Source organism: Delphinapterus leucas, chromosome 5 (assembly GCF_059928025.1).
Source record: "Delphinapterus leucas isolate spDelLeu-1000000601 "Yukka" chromosome 5, BTC_Dleu_Yukka2, whole genome shotgun sequence".
Lineage (NCBI taxonomy): Eukaryota > Metazoa > Chordata > Mammalia > Artiodactyla > Monodontidae > Delphinapterus > Delphinapterus leucas.
In genome coordinates this window covers 33,539,013-33,555,179 of record NC_143133.1, presented here as the reverse complement: position 1 = coordinate 33,555,179, position 16,167 = coordinate 33,539,013, and the positions used below count along the sequence as shown (strand labels likewise).

At 37.7% G+C, this 16,167-nt stretch overlaps 1 non-coding gene across 1 annotated transcript; it reads left to right on the top strand.

The window, feature by feature from the left end:
• The first annotated feature begins 15,868 nt into the window (after positions 1-15,868).
• LOC115801984 (small Cajal body-specific RNA 18) lies at positions 15,869-15,951 on the top strand. The gene has a single exon (XR_004022358.1).
• Positions 15,952-16,167: the final 216 nt, after the last annotated feature.

Here is a 16,167-nt window from a genome sequence, read left to right as displayed (position 1 = left end):
TGTTTATTGGCCACATACATTCTGCCAATTCATCAATTTGTTCATTTAATCAACGTATATTGACCTCTTGCTTTGAGGTCAAGTATTGTGTACATATTTCTGGCTCATTTTTCATCTGGTACTTTCATTTTTTATATAAGGATTAGTAAAGGGTTTTTAAAATATATATATATATATTTCTCAGTTGTTTTATTTTTTAAATTTTTATTGGAGTATAGTTGATTTACACTAAAGGTTTATTTATGGGTTAAAGACTTTTGTTAATTACATTACAATTTAAATTGGCCTTTATGGGGGAAGGTGTTGTGTCTGTTTTTGTTTTGCTGTTATAAAATTTAAAATACACATTTCATCATATATGTCACTCTTTTTCTTGTGATCTCTGCTTAGAAAGATTTTTCCCACCCAGTGATAAAAAAATACTCACCTATATTTTTGGTATTCTAATTCTTTAATAATTTTAGTTTTTACATTTAAATCTTTTACTCAGCAAGAATTCCTTTCAGTGGGTGGTTTGAGGTAGAAATCTAATATTTGTTTTCATGTTATTAGTTACTTTTCACCATACTACTATAAAAATCTAACTTTTTCCATTGATTCCAGATGCCTTTAAAATACTAAGTATGCACTGGACTTTCTTCACTTTTATTCTTTTCTATTGAATTCTTGTACCAGAATCATACTCACTAAATTATTGCAGCTTTATAAGACATTTTGACATCTAGCAATGTCAAATGTTTATGTTTGGTAATAATTTCAAGGGTTTGTGACCTGAGACAGAGAATGTCTCTCTCCTGAAATTGTACCCTATGGTTCAAATAGACATGCATTTTCCTAGAGAGAGGGGCCATAGTCTTAATTAGATTCTCAAAAGGATCCGTGACCCCAAATAACATTATAACTGATCTAAAGGAAGCAAAAATGTAACAGAATTCAATGTTCTGCCCGAAAGAATTAGCCAAATATTAGAATCTTTTTTCAATATTTACAATAAAAGAATCATTATTTGCTTTTGCAGGATTCCTTTTTCATAGCTCTCTAAAGAAGCCAGGTTTTGTTCATTTGTATTTGTTTGTTTGCTTGTAGGTCTAGTTTATCTGACCTGAATAACAACATTTATAATCGAGCAAGAAAACAAAGTTCAACAGCAAACAGAGGAGAATATTTACTGGATGACTGATCTAAAGCATCCTGAACGTTTCCGTAATGTGAGTCAGATACTGTGTTAGCTGCTGTCACCTTCTAGAAGGAAGCTTTCTGCCTAACTAAAGTGGCCTCTCCCGGTTACTTGCTATCTCCCCACCATACCTCTGTGTACATTTATTATTTGTCCCTCCATAGAATTTAAGCTCCAAGCAGTCTGTTTTATCTACCATTATACTTTCAGTACTTAGTCCAGTGTCAGGCACATAGTAGGAACTCAGTGAATGTTTATAAAATGAATACTATATATTTAACACCTTCCATATGGGGTGAAAATGCATATGAGGTTTTCCTTTCCCATCTGTAGACATACATCCAAGCATCAGGCGTGTGGGCTTTTCTTATTGTTTGGGTTTATGTTGTTTTTATTTTGTTTATTGTTCTTCAAACACATTTAGCAAATCCAGTGTAAAGAAGAATTAGCAGTGACAGTTATTGCCTATGTCATCTGAATAGCTTTTATGCAGAAACTACTGGTAAATTATTTTCGCTGTCCAAGGAGGAAAAGGCAAAAGGGAATATGCTTAAGCTAAAGTGAGAAGAAAAGTTTCTCAACAAATGTCAGTTGGATGTTTACCGTTATAAACCTGTCCCAGCATAGAGCAGGGCTCACTCGAAGTGATTAGTAAATATCTGTTAAATGAGTGTTACTGAACGACCATTAAAGAAATAAAACCGTGGAATGTGTAATCTGTAGGGAGAGGCCATTTCTCGGTCACTGGGGCTGCTTCAGTGAGAAAAGAGATGCTTGCTCTTCACATGTCTGATGACTGGGCTCAGTTACTGATCAATTCTCACCATCTGACTGCCTTTCAGTCAGAAGCGGACCGTATGCGTATGCACAGCCTGGGAGTCTCACAGACTACTTTCCTTGTATGATGCTTCCTCCTTTGCACAGAATAGCTCGCTCAATTATCTGAAAATAATAGATATCCCAGTGTAATTTTGGAATGCACCACATATTTTGTTGAGAACGACAAAGTTATCCCTTACGAAGTTCTCAGTAATTAAGAAAAGTGAGCTAGAACTTCTTGGATAGGCAAGGAAACACAGCATAAGGGTAAAAATTTACCATACACAGTTAAGACCATGGTCTATACACATAACCAACTAGGCATTGACTATATATAATAGTAATAAAGGTGACTTTTCTGTATAACCAAATTTACTTTCACTGCAAATTTTAAATGATCATCTGACTCATTTCTTTGTTTCAAACCTGTCTATTGTTTCTATTAGATCCTTCATAGATCATCCCACAGTTTACTTTGAATTTAATGAGACTAAAAACATAAGTACATTCCTAGGTAAATGGCGACTGTTCTTCCTTTATTATATTTTGAGTTTAGAACTTCCACAATGCAGGGATGACAATGATACTCTTTAATTGGATTTTTAACTGAGTACTTGGAGGCACGTTTGCTGCTGAATTGAGAGCAGATAATTACTTTGGGAAAGCATCTGTGTGTGTATTTGGGGAAGTGAAAGAAGTTCATGGGGAGAGAGGAAACAATGCATATAAATTAATACAGCTCAATTCCCTCCTCAATCTCCCCATAAGAGAGCATCTTCACGTTATTCCCAGAATTACACAACTAGAAATAGTTGATGTAGCAAAACATGAATTTCAACACCTTTAGTAAATTGAGCACCCAAATTTCCCGACAGACTAAAGTCAATCTGATTTTTGAAGAAACCCCCAGCAGGAGATTTTAGCTTCTTTCTCCATAAATCTTTAGTATATTTTCCATATCTCACCTCAAGGAAATTCTGTTTTAACCACATTCTTCGTGCTACATTTAAAAGGCATCTCAGGTGCTTATGTCAGTGGAAAGGAGTGGGAGCTATGAACTAACTTTCTTTGTTTTAAATTTGAAGAGACTTGAAAAGTATTATTTTTACCTGTTTATTATTGCTTATGTAGCATTGTTAGAATTATCATCAGAATGAACCGTCCTAATTTTACCTTTTGAGTCTTAGGGCTAAGTCTTTCAATATTCCTAAGGCTCCCTTCCAAACCTAGCTCAATTTCCACCTCCTCCTGGGCTGTAAATCTTGGATGCTTTACAGAAGCTACCTGAATAGAATCATTAATGCTAATTACTGTCTTAATGACCTGCAGCCTTCTAAGTCTAGATGTCTGGCAGGGAGAAGCCCTGCCTTTGTTCTTCCTCAAAATAATCTTGGCTATTCCTGCCCTTTTGCTCTCTTCCATCTAGAATTTAAGATCTACTTGTCAAGTTCTATGAAAAAGCCTTTACTGGATTTAGAGATTGCGTAGAGAAGAATTAACATCTTAACAATGTCCAGCCTTCTTACTTCTGAGCTTGGTGTATATGAACAAGGTAGTTCCCTTCAATTCCCACTTTATCATGTATAGATTGCTGATTTAGCAAATGCTTTTTTTGTATCCACTGAGGTGATCATCTCTTTTTCCCCTTCTAGTATTTTAATGAGGCTAATTCCATTAATATATTGTCTAATGTTAAACTGTCCTTATACTCTTGGGAAAAACATAAATTGCTCAAGGTAAGTTTTTTTCTAGCTATTAATGTTTTATTTTTAATTTTATCATCTTTGTTCATAAGCATTATTGTCATGTGATTGTCATTTTCTGATGTTATCCTGATCTGGTTTAGGTATCAGGATCAAGGCTATTCTAGCACCATTAAGTGATAAGAAAATTATTGTTTCTGTTCTCTAGTACAGTTTTTATAACCTAGAGATTGTCTTCCTCAAATGCTTCGTTCACTGGCCTGTAAAACCATGCAGTATATTTGGGGACAAGATAATAGGAATTAGATTTTAAGCTGCTTATTAAATGTCTTTGGTGATCATTGGTATATTTAGATTTTCTATTTCTTCTTAAATCACTTACCTATTTCTAAGACACTGTCCGGGTTGACTTTTTTATTTCTTTATCTAGGCTGGTGATAAAACTTTAAAAAAAAAAAATCTAGGCTCCTACCTGACTTTGAAACACCTTGTATTATTTTTTGACCCTCTAGCAATTTGTATTCTCATCTAATAGTTATGCTGTGCAGACCACGTTTTCTAAATTTATTGCCTCATACAACTGAATCACCTAACCTTCTGAGAGCCAAGATAAATTAGAACTATCTCTTTTTCTTGATCTACCTGGGACTTTTATCCTAATAGATGAGGTTAGTCTGACAATGTTTATTCTTCACGAAGACTTGCTGGCAGCTATCAGCAAGATGCTTGCAAGTTTTTCTTTCAATGGTGTTTAAATGTACAGACATTTACTGTATAGAATTTATACTCACATTGCTACAGTTTTTGGAGGATTTTACTGTGAATGTCATCAAGAGTGGTTTCCAAGAACAAATTTTAGAAACAGTAATAATAGACAATAGAATGGAACCCTGAACAGATTCCTTAAAGAGGCCTCTTGTCCTTAAGAAGACAAGGTGGGATTAAGTATTGAGAAATGTGTACTAAATCCTGAGAGTTTGCTACCTCCCCAGTCAGAAATTAAATATATTATGACTTATGTCACTGATAAGCACTAATGGATAGCTCTGGTGATGTTCCAAAACAACTGAAAGAAGACACCAGCTGCCATCAGATGCAAATTAAAAGATTGTTATCAAATATGATAGGAGAGGGAAGATCATCTTATCCCATCTTAGGCATTCCAGAGGAAAGGATATATAGCTGCTGCTACTCTTACTGTGGATTTGTATGGCCTTTATAGTGTGTCTGTGTATGTGTGTATTCAGGAGTTTCCCAGTTCTTAACTACTGCAATCCATTCAATCCTTTGAAATAATTAATTCATGGATTGCCAGACTACAGCCCAAGAGCCAAACCAGCCCAAAGCCTGTTTTTGCAAATAAAATTTTATTGGAAAGCAGTCATGCTCATTTGTTTATGTATTTTCTATAACAATTTTTGAGTGCAAATGCAGAGCAGTTTCAATAGAGGCTAGGTGAAAGGTGAAAGTATGTAACCTCCTGCTTTTCACAGAAAACACTTGCTAATCCCTGAGTTAAGTCATTAGGTGTCGAAAAAGCTGGAGAATCACTTAATCTAGGCAAGTGACCTTAAACTGGCCTTCATAAATATGTATCTGGGGTCCATCATTTCAAGAAATAATTTGTGTTATTTATTGTATGTGTGCATTTTACTGGTAAGAGAATCCTGTGTCTTTCATCAGATACTCCAAGAGGTCTTGTGATCCAAAATGTGTTAAGAACTAACTTTTAGGTGAATACTGTTTATTTGTTTATTTTGTTTATTTGTTCTTTTGAAGGCTTATGGGCTAGAAGAAAAAGCAGTTCACAAAACTGACCCAACACAATGAAATACCATTAGACCTGTTAGGATGGCTATTATCAAAAAAAAAAAAAAAAAGATAAATGTTGGCAAGGATGGGGAGAAACTGGAACCCGTGTACAATATTGGTGGGAATGTGAAATGCTCCAGCCCCTACAGAATCAGTACAGAGGTTCCTCAAAAAATTAAAATAGAACTACCATATGATCTAGCGATCCCACTTCTGGGTATATACCTGAAAGAAATAAAATCAGTTGCTCAAAGAGATAGCTGCACTCCCATGTCCACTGCAGTATTATTCACAGTAGCCAAGCTATGAAAACAACCTAAATGACCATCAATAGATGAATGGGTAAAGAAAATGTGATATTGATATTATTCAGCCTTAAAAAAGATGGAAAACCTGTGATATGTGACAACATGGATGAACCTGAGGACATTGTGCTAAATGGAGACAGGCCAGTCACAGAAGGACAAATACTGAATGATTCCACTTATACGTGCTATCTAAAATAGTCAAACTCACAGAAACAGAACAGGATGGTGGTTGCTCGGGGCTGGGGACGGGGGCAATGCTGTTCAATGGGTATAAAGTTTCAGTTAGGCAAGATGAATGAGTTCTAAAAATACGATGTACAAAAAATACAATGTACAATACTGTGCCTATGGTTAACAAACTGTATTGTGCACTTAAAATTTTGTTAAAAGGGTAGATTTCACATTATGTGTTCTTACCACAATAATAATTAAAAAACTGACCCAAAGAGTTTTTTGGAAGAATGAGGAAGTTGGTAAATACTGTTGGGTAAGGGAATTTTGTGTGCAAGAGAATTTTATAACTCTCCAGAGTTAAGTCTAAGTCATTTATTTCTATTGATTATGTGCCACATATTGTTCATAATGTCTAGTTTTCATGACCTTGCCTGATGGGTATTAACCCCTCATTTTACAGAAGCATGAACTAAGGCTCACTAAGGATACATAATTTATTGTCAAGTAATAGTAAAGATTTGGGGCTTCCCTGGTGGCGCAGTGGTTGAGAGTCCGCCTGCCGATGCAGGGGACACGGGTTCGTGCCCCGGTCCGGGAAGATCCCACATGCCGCGGAGCGGCTGGGCCAGTGAGCCACGGCCGTTGAGCCTGTGCGTCCAGAGCCTGTGCTCCGCAGCGGGAGGGGCCACAGCAGTGAGAGGCCCGCGTACCAAAAAGAAAAAGTAAAGATTTGAAAGAGCGTATGATTCCTAAGACTGTGTACCACACACCCTCGTAACCAAAGTTTCATACATTATCAGAAGTTGTCTATGACATGTTGTTAAGGAATTTAATGCTAGTTTTAAATTGAGAAAAATCTTCACTTGTTGCTCTACTGGGAAGCCCAATGCTTGAGGTCCATTATACAACTCTTCCCTCTGAACTCAGATCACCTCTAGAGAGTGGAGTACAGGGCTACTCTCTTCAGAGAACTCATTGACTTTCCACTGAGGAAAATTTTCCTCTCACCAATGCCTTTCTCAAAGTCATTCCTCTCTCTCCCCTCCTTGGCTTTGATACATAGCTTTGCCTTAGCAATGAATTCAGGCTTTCAAAAAAGAGAGAAGGTTATTTTCAAGTTGTGTCTGTTTTAGACCCTGAACAGACCTTTATGCCAAAAAAAATACAAACTTGGTCGTGTGTGTGTGTGTGTGTGTGTGTGTGTGTGTGTGTGTGTGTGTGGAGTGGGAGGGTTATAAGTGGGTTTAGGTAAAGAGAACCAAACCACAGACTAATTTGTAAATACGTTATCATGTGACAATCTTATTGGCAATGAGAAGCCATTTGGTTCTTTGTGGAGGGGAGTGAAGGATGGAAGCATTGTTTTAAGAAAGGGGAAACACATATTTGCTGCAAACTTAGAATCAAGCCTTAGACTTTTCACAATGTAATTATTTCACAATAAAATTACTGTGAAATAAAGTTTACTGAGGTTACTTGAAAATAGGTGCAAATACACAAATGGCCAAAATCTACCTTAAATTGTAACTTGCAAATAGAATGGAATTGAATGGGCTTTCCTACTGCCCACCTCCACCTTACACCTTTGGTGACTTCTACACGTGAGAAAAAGAAATGAAACACTGGAAATTTTAGCTTTTCCACTGTAAAATCACTAATACGTTAAATCACCCTTTAAAACTAGTAACCAGCATCTTTCTTTGTGATACTAGTGTTCCGATGCACTCTTTTTCAAGCTTTTTCTTGGGAAAGGTATTCTGTTTTCTAAATGTACAAATCATTTATATGATGTTCAATCTATCACTCTGGATCAAGTTGCCTTTGGTCTTTTTATATCACTGCACTCCAAGAACATCAGGTCCTGGCAAGGACGTTTGCGCTTCCTGAAGTGGGTGCCGTCCCTTCTGGGTAACCTTTTGTGAAGTCACATGAGTGGCAGCTAGCCTAACTCTGGTTGTCCTCTAGGCAACGACATTTGAGCTGTTGCTGTTTCATCTTGCAGCATCTCAAAGCCAATTTTTCCTCCAGGTTTGATTACTCTTTTCCTTGCTGAATTTGTAAAACGTGTCTTGGCATTTTCAATTACCCAAGCATTCAAGAAGACAGCTTTTGTGTGTGTTGACTCAGGCCCACACCCACGCTAATGATAGAGGCTCTGTAACCGCCCAGCCAACTGCCTGTAATAAGAGTGAATGCACACATAAACTGAATTGTGATTTAATCTATTTTTTTCTTTTTTTTTCTTCTTTTTTTTTCTTTTCCCCTAGGTTCTTCAGAACCATTTCTTTTTTTTTATAGATTCCATATATATGTGTTAGCATACAGTATTTATATAATCTATTATTTTAATTAGCAAAGTAAAATTCTGGATTACCCTTCCTAAATTAGAGGAGCACTTTACAGCTAATCCAAAATATCTTTTGTGTATTAGATTTGGCTCCTTGGTTACAATTTACTACTAACAACATAATAACTAATGAGAGGAGGAGGCAGCACAAAAACATGTAATTCTTACAGCTAGAATTTAGTAAAAACATAGAAAATAAAAAAGTAGAATCAAAAACAGAGTTTAGATTTAAAAACAGTCACGGATCCACAAAGTAAATAGTCTATGCCTAAAGCATGGAGCATGGTTTTAAACGCCCGCTATAAATTGTCTTTTTAGAGAGTCTGAGGGTTTTCCTTATATCATCCACACACCCCCTAACCACTTCCTGCTCTGCCAGTGCCCCCAGGAAACTGACATTGGGGGAGTATGCGCAGAAATTATGAAGGTAGAAAGGAAGGGAGAGAGAGGTAAGGGTATTACTTGCTGCTTCAGGGAGGGGTCTCCAGTACTCTGTCTGCCCTAAAGACTACAGCTCCTTTTGATGGGCCCTTCCTCTTCCTCCATGGTTCCAGTCTGGGCTATGGTTTCCTCCTCTTGTCTTTTTACACCGAAGGCCGTTTACCTGCTTCCCACTTTTGCTGGTCTTTTAGCTTTTCACATCCCTTCATTATTCCCTTTCCCAGGCCTTCACATGCTTGTGGTCCCTGCAGTAAAACCTCTTCATTTGAACCACCTGCTGCAACCCTGATTGATACAAAGAAACTACACTGAATAGCCATGGAGCGCTTTGAAAAGTATCTTTTTCTTTTTTACTGGCCATATTGGAATGTAGGTGTGCATGGCGGGTGGGGGGGGGTGGGGGGGTGGGGGTTGGGGGGGTGGGGGGGTGGGGGTTGGGGGGGTGGGGGGTGGGGGGGTGGGGGGGTGGGGGTGGGGGGGTGGGGGGGGAATCAAGCCTCTGACTAATTTACAGATCAAACAGTTAAGGGTTGGCTATTCATAGCTCCTTTGTTAACCATTTATCATGGTGGCCTCCTAGAATTACACTTCCTGAAGTTAGGTCAAATCGTCATTGTGTTTATAATTTGGTAGCATAGAAACAGGGATTCTTTCATTTATTTCAATTTGGTAACTTCTCAGTCTGGTATTATTTGAAGGAAAATAGAGTTGTGTGACCATAGCAAGCATAAAATGTCTATTAGTAAATCTCAGCATCCATTGGTCATAAAGTCAAACACTTTAGCAAGTTTCCAAATGTTGAACATTAAAGTAGTTAAGGCATTAAGATTCCTCAAAGATCAAATCAAAGTCAGTAATAGAATTCAAAATGAATAACTCACTTATCTGCATAAGCTATCTGAACTTTAACTCTCAGTATTCCACATCAAATACTAATTTCTTTTATATTGTGCAGGTGTCTGTAGTAATGTACCAACTAGCAATGTTAATTTGCTAAAACCTCACCCAGTACTAGCATACTATAACTACATCTGTTAAGTGTGTTTTCTTGTTAACATTTATGTCTCAGTGTAAGATACACAGGCACCCACACACACATGTTTTAGAGAAGCTATTTAAGGTTTTTTCAGTGAAAAATAGAAGTGTTTCTAAAGTGTAGATTTGAGTTCATCCCAAGAAAAATTAAAACAGTCCCTCAGAAATGTCTCTTGTTTGCATTTGGTCTGAAACATTGCTTCTCTAAACTGTCTACTTGTCAGAATTGCCTGGAGAGCATTTTTAAAACACAGATTACTGATTTCAATCTCAGTCCTTCTGTAGAGGCTGGGGCAGAATGGGACTATATCTGTTTCATTCATCACTGTGTATCCAGAATATCATGCAAGGCCCTCAGTAATCATTTGATGAATGAATGAATCAGAATGTCTGAAGGTTGAATCTAGGAACCTGTATGTTTGTAAGGGCCTCCAGGTGATTCTACTGACCAATCACTTCTGGAAAACACTGATCTTTAACTTAGAATTTTAGACCTGGAGGAGATCTTAGCCAGCATTTAATTCAACACACTTACTTTAGAAATGGAAAAACATGAAGTCTGAGAGATTAAATAACATATATAATCATAATATTTTCATACTTAGCAACACATTTTAGGACAAATGATGAGAAACAAAGAGAAAGGGGGACTAAAAGATACACTTTTTCTTTGTGTGTGTGTTAAAATGCCAATATGGCTAGAGTAAAGATTTTTTTTAATTGAAGTATAGTTGATTTACAATATTATGCTAATTTTAGGTGTACAGCATAGCGATTTAGTATTTTTACAGATTATACTCCATTAAAAGTTATTACAAAATAATGGCTATAATTCCTTGTCCTATACAATATAGCCTTGTTGCTTATCTATGTTATACATAGCAGTTTGTATCTTTTAATTCCATACCACTAACTTACCACTCTCTCCCCAATGGTAACCACTAGTTTATTTTCTATGACTGTAAGTCTGTTTCCGTTTCACATATACATTCATTTGTATTATTTTTTAGATTCTACATATAAGTAGTGTCATACAGTATTTGTCTTCCTCTGTCTGACTTATTTCACTAAGCATAATATTCTCAGGGTCCACTGATGTGGCTGCAAATGGCAGAATTTCATTCTTTTTAATGGCTGAGCAATATTCCACATCTTCTTTATCCATTCATCTGTTGATGGGCACAAGGGTTGCTTCCATATCTTGGATATTGTAAATAGTGCTGCTACAAACATTGGGGTGCATGTATCTTTTTGAATTAGTGTTTTCATTTTTTCCAGATACATATCCAGGAGTGGAATTGCTGGGTCATATGATAGTTCTATTTTTCGTTTTTTGAGGAATCTCCATGCTGTTTTCCACAGTGGCTGCACCAATTTACATTCCCACCAACAGTGTACAAGGGTTCCCTTTTCTCCACATCCTCTCCAAGATTTGTTATTTGTGGGGTTTTTTTTTTTTTAGATGATAGGCATTCTGACTGGTGTGAGGTGATACCTCATTGTAGTTTTGATTTGTATCTCTCTAATAATTAGTGATAATTAGTGATGTTGAGCATCTTTTCATGTGCCTGTTAGCCATCTGTATGTCTTCTTTGGAAAAACGTCTATTTAGGTCTTCTGCCCATTTTTTGATTGCATTGTTTGCTTTATATATATATATATTAAAAAATATATATATATTTTGATTGCATTGTTTGCTTTATATATACATATATATATATATATATTTGCTCAATATCAATCTCCAAATTGATATTGAGCTGTATGAGCTGTTTATATATTTTGGATTCAAAGATATTGCTTTTACCTTAAAGACAAGCCATTTTACAGCTTGGCCTTAAGAACTATAAGAGGTCAGCTGAAGGGCATTCACCTACCTGAGACTCTTGGTCAGGATCCTATTTCAGGGATAACTAAGGAGACTTCCCTCCTCTGCTCCCTTTCACTCCCACAGACTTTCATCCAGTTATGTCAAATACTTGAAGAAAAGTGTTTTGCTTTTGCTTAAAGTGTCTATGATGGCCTTCTCTTCCAATGAGAATTTCTCAAACAACTCTCATGTTCTCTGTGCTGCATAAATTAGGCCAATAGTAGTGAAGTTATTTTTTTTATTCCAAAAGAATCTGTCAGTAATGTAAAATTCACTTGCTAACATAATATTTTGTGCAAATACACCAAAAAATGTTTCATGCCTAACCTTCTTACTTCTGCATGCATATTAACATGATTAGAAAATATTAGTGTTTCGATAGTCATCAGAAAGTAAACAGTTAGTCACCTAGCTATTATTCACAAAATTATTTCACTATGTTTCAATGGAATTTACTGCTGACCACAGTAATTCTTATCTCTCTTAAAAGAAGCTATGCAGCTCATATCTTCAAGAGTATTCAATAGCCCAAAATAAAAGTGCTGGCATAATTTTTTAAAGTACTGGCAAAGTAAAATTTAGCATTTGCTAGAAAATGAGCCTCATTCTTTTTAAAAAGGGTGTATATTGCCTTAAAGACTGTAATAATAACAAAACTATAAGAATAATAGTAATTAGCATTGATAAAGCACTTACTATATGCTAGTTATATGCTAAGCAATATGCATAGAGTACTTCATTTATCTAAAAAACGTAAGATACTTAAGCAAGTATCATGTGTGGATATTTGTGTGTATGTGCATATATATACATATGTGACCATATATATGGCATATCCATACATATGATACAGTATATAGTACTCACAATATATTTACTTAAATACATACAGAAAATTTCTGGGCAGATATTAAGACACAGTTGATCATTTTCATTCTGTCCATCACTCGTGGTTGCCTGCCCAATAGCCATTGCCCTTCTTTCTTGCCAACAGAACACTGGTTTTGTTGAGGCAGCCATGTGCCCGCCCAGGGGAGGAGTTACTATGAACCTAAATCAGTCACAGGTCTCGTTCTCTTCTGCCCATGGTGGGTCTAGGGCTAGGAGTCAGTTCTTGTCTGGGGCATGAGAGATTACGGGAAGTCTGCTTAGGGCTTCTAGGAGGATTTCCCTCCTCAGGAAATAAGGATGTGCATGAAGAGAAAGCTTTTTCTGCTTCTAGCCCTTTCCCTCCTGCTTAGGAAACTTTGATTTGAAAACGCCTAGAGCCATGTTAGCCTCCTTGTGGCAATGAGGTGTGACACTGCTGGTACACTGTGAATAGAGGGTGACTTCTTGATTATGTCACAAAGTACAGAATCAACCCTGATACCACCTACCTCTGAATTTCATATAAGTTAACAAAAGCCAGTATTAATAGGGGTTCCTGTTACTTGCAGCCAAAGTATTCATGACTGATACAGTTACTTCTGGGAAGTGGTATTGAGGGTACAGGAAGGGAGAACAGTGTCTTACTTTTGATTGTATATTGTTTTCTGCTGCTTTAATTTGATTTACCATGTATGGGCAATACTTCAAAATTAAAAAACAGGGGCTTCCCTGGTGGCGCAGTGGTTGAGAGTCCGCCTGCCGATGCAGGGGACATGGGTTTGTGCCCCGGTCCGGGAAGATCCCACATGCCACGGAGCAGCTGGGCCCGTGAGCCATGGCCGCTGAACCTGTGCTCAGCAACGGGAGAGGCCACAACAGTGAGAGGCCCGCGTACCGCAAAAAAAAAATTATAAAACAACTCATTTAATTTTTTTAAAATTGCATTTCTGAATAACTGGTATATTAATTTGGAGAAAATTGAGAGCCATAATGTTTTAAATAGTACCCCAACTCAGTAGCTCACAATTTGTACCCAGGCACTCTTTGACCAACATACATATATGCAATCACTTGGAGTATTTGAGCAGTTAGCTAATTTTGAATTTTAACATCAAATTGTCCTTCTTTCCAAACTATCAATATTTGTGAGTGTTTGTGTATCTCCCAAACAATGTAAGTATGAGTCTCCCTAGCATGTGTTTGGAGGGGAGATGTTTAGTGTGTCTACTGGGATTTACTTCCTACCCACAGTTTTTTTCTGAGTAACAGAGTGAGAATGAAGAGTTGCTTCCACTAGCTGGGGCTAATATGAGTCAGGAGATATTTACACCAGGTAGATGCATTGACCGGGATGAGGAAGAAGGGCTGAGGCATCAGGCAACATGAGCTCAAGTTCTCACTGGAATTTCTCCAAGAAAGGACCTTTATCTTTGTACAACCCAACTGACACTAACATCAATTTAACAACTATCAGCCTAGGAGAAGGGTTAGGATTGTGCTCGTGCAGGATTTCTGGGGACTAGGCTTGCCAGGGAATCCATTATTTCCTTCCGATTTCTCCTCGGAGCTCTCACATCTCAGGCTTCTTTCTCCCTTAAATGAGGGTGCAGGAATTGAACAGAAGTTGGTTCTCTGATACTACCGCCTAGAGAAACGACAAACTACTGCATCGTGAAGAGCTAACATCCCCATCCCCATCAGCAATATTTAATTAGATGGATACAGGGTGAAGAATCAGGATCAAGACAGTCAGAGCCAGGCCAGTCTTAATACTGCCTCTCCTGTGAAACTTCCCAAGGAACAGTCCTCGAATTCGGCCTCACATTGACTTCATTATTTATAATGCCATCCTCTACGCCTGATCCATCATCAAGACCTGTTGAGGTTTTCTTGGTTAAAGCTCTTGAAAACCTCACTTCTTTTTCAGTTCCCTGTGCTCTTTTATAACTACGGTATCCTCCCTTCCAGATCTCCACTTCTCCAGGTCATTTACATATAGCTAGCATAATAATCTTTCTTATTTGTCATCATATTATTCCCTACCTAAGTTTTACTGAGAGATAGAAACAAACATTGGAACAAATGGAGAGATTAAAAAAATCAATCATTTCATGACAAGTGATGGGATCCCCATTTATCCATGAGATAGTCCTTCTCCCAATTTTTTTGTCCCACTTGTACATATAAACTTTAAGGGATATAGGGAATTCCCTGGCAGTCCAGTGGTTAGGACTCTGTGCTTTCACTGCCAAGGGGGCCCGAGTTCCTTCCCTGGTCGGGGAACTAAGATCCTGCAAGCCGCATGGCACGGCCAAGGCCAGAAAAAAAAAAAAAAAAAAACTTTTAGGGATATAGATGAAATAACCATAAATCTATTATTTATTTATATTATATTAAATACCCTCACTACTTAAAATCACAAATAAGCAATTTTAGATTGATGAACTTAAAATATTTCTTTTTCTCATCAGTGAAGGAAAAAGTAATTTAAACTGTTTCCATTGCAACTTCTACATGGTATCTTTGTCATGGTTAGAGCTCCTTTTTATCATCTCACAAAAACAGATGTGCACGGCTCTCTCTCTGGGGGAACTTTACTTAAGAGGAGGAAGGTAACAGAAAACCTAAAGGAGGCTCTGAGGGGAGATCAGGAGGAAGAAACTAAGTCTCTGGCTCAAAACTCCTGTGCAGACAGTGCTTGGATAAGGCATTTCCTGGCCCCAGCCTCCTGGGTCTGATACACCACCTCAGTGCTCACTTAGACGTTACATTTTGTTTGGGAAGCCAAAGGAATGTCCTGATTTTTACTAGTTCCATCCATGACTCTTTACCTTAACTTACAGAAGATGCTGTGACATATCCATTCTTCTTAATCTCAGTCTTTACCCAGTCAGCTGAGTATAAATGGCTTTGAGACCTTTCCCCAGTAAGAAAATCTCCAGAATCCCCCAAGAAAAAACAATGTTCCTTTTACCATAACTGTAATGATCATCAATCTTAGAACACTCAAATAGAATAGCCTTGGCTGCACAGACCAGAGGCAGAAGCCTAGGCCACTTGGTCCATGGGGGGACCCAGGCCCCGCCAGGTGGGAGGAAGGAAATTGGAGTGTGAGAGGTGTCCCCCGCTGGCCCCAGATGCACCTGGATGAACCCACAGTATTTTCTTTATTGCCGTGGAGCCTGAGAGGATTACCAAAGTGTGTCTGGTGAAGTAGGGCCAGGGGACCAGGGTTGGGGAGATTAGGGACAGTGGGTTGAACTAGAGATGAGGGAGGTTTAGAGAGGCCTCTGCCACTGTGACTGTGAGCCCTGGTCGACAATGAGGTGACCACTGTGCAGTCCACGTCCTGGAAATCAGGAGATGGAGTGTGTTCTGAGAACCGACTGAGACTGAGGAAAAAAAGAGAAAAGAAAGCCTTGATGTTGCTCTTTTCATGTAATTACAGTACAATGTCTGTGGGTCTACTTCTTGATATAATAATTCAAACCTAATGAGAGTTTACTGAACAAGGCTCTATAGCCAATATATTATCATTCTCCTCTTTTACAGGAGAAAGTGGGTTGTCATAACGTTACAGTGAGTGTAATTTTGTAATGATGGAGTGAGAA